This window comes from Vitis vinifera, chromosome 5 (genome assembly GCF_030704535.1).
Source record: "Vitis vinifera cultivar Pinot Noir 40024 chromosome 5, ASM3070453v1".
NCBI lineage: Eukaryota > Viridiplantae > Streptophyta > Magnoliopsida > Vitales > Vitaceae > Vitis > Vitis vinifera.
Genome location: NC_081809.1, coordinates 18023400 through 18026627, shown reverse-complemented (window position 1 = coordinate 18026627; position 3228 = coordinate 18023400).

Genomic DNA, 3228 nt, shown 5'->3' with positions numbered 1-3228 from the left:
ACAACCATCAGTAATCCAGCTACAACTAAACCCCCAAGCTTCGCTCCGACATGGCCACTCTGGTGCACACTACCCTTTTCTTTTTGCACCTCTCTTATTTTCCTCGTGATTTCACCTGTTTTGAATTGTGTAATCATCTTCATCCAAATAACTCTGATTTTAGATAATCATCTTCGGATCTTCTTTAGGCAATAAAATCTAGATTTCAATAATCTTTTGCTACCATTTTTCCTCTTGGCATGCACTTTCACTATTTTCTTTGACTTTCAACCATTTTCTTGATTTTCTTGATTTTCAATAAGCATGAACAAACTTCATGATTCCAAACAATGGAATTCATGGAATCAACACATGCGAAATTAATTAGGGCTTTGGTGGGGGCTCAACATTCATGATATTCTCTTCTATAGTGTTTGTTTGCTATTTGATTGATTGTGTTTCCTCTTTGTGGTATATATGAGATTATTTTGAATCTATTATTTGGCTAACTTTGTTTCCCATAGAGGAGTACTAGCTTGCTATCCAGGTACGCTCCTCCTCACCTATTTTCGAGAATCCTATGGACACATATGCTATTGGTGACTATATCCATACATGATGTGATTCTTGGGTGTTTAGATACATGCTTGATTTGCTTGGATAAAACAAACGTTGTATCATATTTTCAAACTAACCTTTGATGTCTTTTGATAGCACTTAAGAAGCAGTTCAGGTACGCACCCTGACTCTCCTTTATTGTGATTTGATCTTATTTGGCATACTATTTTTTGAAATCACTTAGCCTACCTAGGTATCCACAATCAACAAATTAATTGTCATATTTTCCTCAACTTAGTCATTAGAGACCTTTCTAGGGCTTAGAGGGGTGCTACCTCCTACAAGTACCTTCCCAAAAAGTAACCTGATCCCCGAACCTAGACTCGAGTTTTTTTCAAAGACACACTTTTCCAAAAACTATGGAGTCATTTTTTTTAGGGTTTTATTTCTTGTTTTATTTTCCCTTTAAAATAAATAAAATAAGTGGCGACTCCGACTTTTACAAAACCAATCTTTCATATTATAAAAACAAGTCTCGTCGATTGAGTGAGAGCGCACGTGAAAAATGTGGGTCCACACTTATATCTATCCCTTCGCCTAATACAAAAGGACACTTGAACTTAAGCAGAGATATAGAAATACAAACAAATATGGAAACACTCGTCCGCTCAAGGAGGCCAAATTCGAAGTCTAATGAGACACTCACCTCCGAAGTACTAAAAGAGTTAGAATCGGTGATAGTTCCAACCCCTCAGGAGTCTAGCTCTAATCTTGATCAGGTAACAGATGACTTACCCATTGCTCTTAGGAAACAACCTCGTTCATGTACTCTTCATCCTATCTCGAAATTTGTGTCGTATAATGCTCTTTTTATAGCTTTGGAGATTCCAGAATGGAGAGAGGCTATGATGGAATAAATAAGGGCATTGGAAAAAAAAATAGGACTTGGGAAGTGATGACTTTGCCAAGAGGGAGAAACCAATGGGTTGTAAATGGGTATTCACAGTGAAATACAAGGCGGATGGTACAATAGAAAGATACAAAGCCAGCCTGGTTGCAAAGGGGTTCACTCAGACCTACGACATCGACTACACCAAGACATTTGCACCAGTGGCAAAGCTGAACACTATACGAGTTCTCTTATCCTTGGCAGCAAACCTAGACTGGCCACTCCATCAATTTGATATCAAGAATGCCTTTCTGAATGGTGAGCTAGAAGAAGAAGTGTTTATAACGCTACCACCAGGGTTTTGTAAGGAAGAAGAAGAAACCAGGGTATGCAAATTGAAGAAATCTCTGTATGGTATCAAGCAATCTCCAAGACCCTGGTTCAATGGATTTGCAAAGGTGATTAAGAACCAAGGATACCAACAGGGACATTCAGATCATACTATGTTCTTCAAACAGTCCAACGATGGAAGGATAACCATCCTAATCGTGTATGTTAATGACATCATTCTCACTAGAGATAACACAGGAGAAGTGGAGAGGCTGAAGAAGGTCTTAGCCACAGAGTTTGAGGCAAAAGATCTGGGTTAAATGCGGTATTTCCTAGGAATGGAGGTCACCAGATCAAGGAAAGAAATTAGTATCTCCCAAAGAAAGTATGTACTTGACTTGTTGACTGAGACTGGCATGCTTGGTTGCAAGCCAAGCAATACCTCTATCAAGGCAAGAAAAAAGATGAAAAGCAACGGAAAACCCATGAATAGAGAGATATATTAGCGACTAGTAGGTAGATTGATCTACCTTTCTCACACTAGACCAGACATTGCTTTCGCCGTAAGCGTGGTTAGCTAGTACATGCATTCACCAAAGGAAAGTCACCTAGAAGCAGTGTATAAAATCCTCAGATATCGAAAGGGTTCTCTAGGGAGAGGACTATTCTTTAAGAAGGGTGACAGTAAGAAGGTAGAGATCTATATAGATGCGATTGGGCGGGATCAGCAAAAGACAGAGGGTTTACTACCGGCTATTGTACCTATGTCTGGGGAAATCTAGTAAATGGAGAAGTGAGAAGCAAAGTGTAGTAGCCAGAAGCAGTGTTGAGGGTGAATTCAAAGCAGTTGCACAAGGTATGTGTGAAGGACTATGGTTGTAGAAACTGTTGGAAGAACTACTCATTACAGTAAAGCTCCCCATCAAACTCTATTGCGACAACAAAGTCATCATTAGTATTTCTCATAGTCCTATTTAGCACAACAAGACCAAACATATAGAAGTGGATAGATACTTTATAAAGGAAAAAATAGAGAATATGACAATTTGCATAACTTATATTCCTACAAGGGAACAATTGGCAAATATATTCACCAAGGGGTTACAGAGATCTAGCTTTAAAGATTTTATTTGCAAGTTGGACATAATCAATATCTATGATCCAACTTGAGGGGGAGTGTGGAAATCTTGTATGATTTGGGGAGGTGATTTGGAGGATATTGTGGTAGAAGATTGAGGCCCTAATTAGATATGATATTTAGGCTAAATGTTTGGTTTGATTTTGATATTTTCATATTTTGCTCTTCATGTATATGTTAAATAAGGACTCGATTATGTAAATTAAATACGATTGAATATACAATTTTATAATTCTTAGTTTCTACACTTACAATACTACAAAATTATAAAAACAAAAAGAGGTTGTTTTCATCCCATCTCCCCAAATATCCTTGATGCTCTTTGAATATAGGG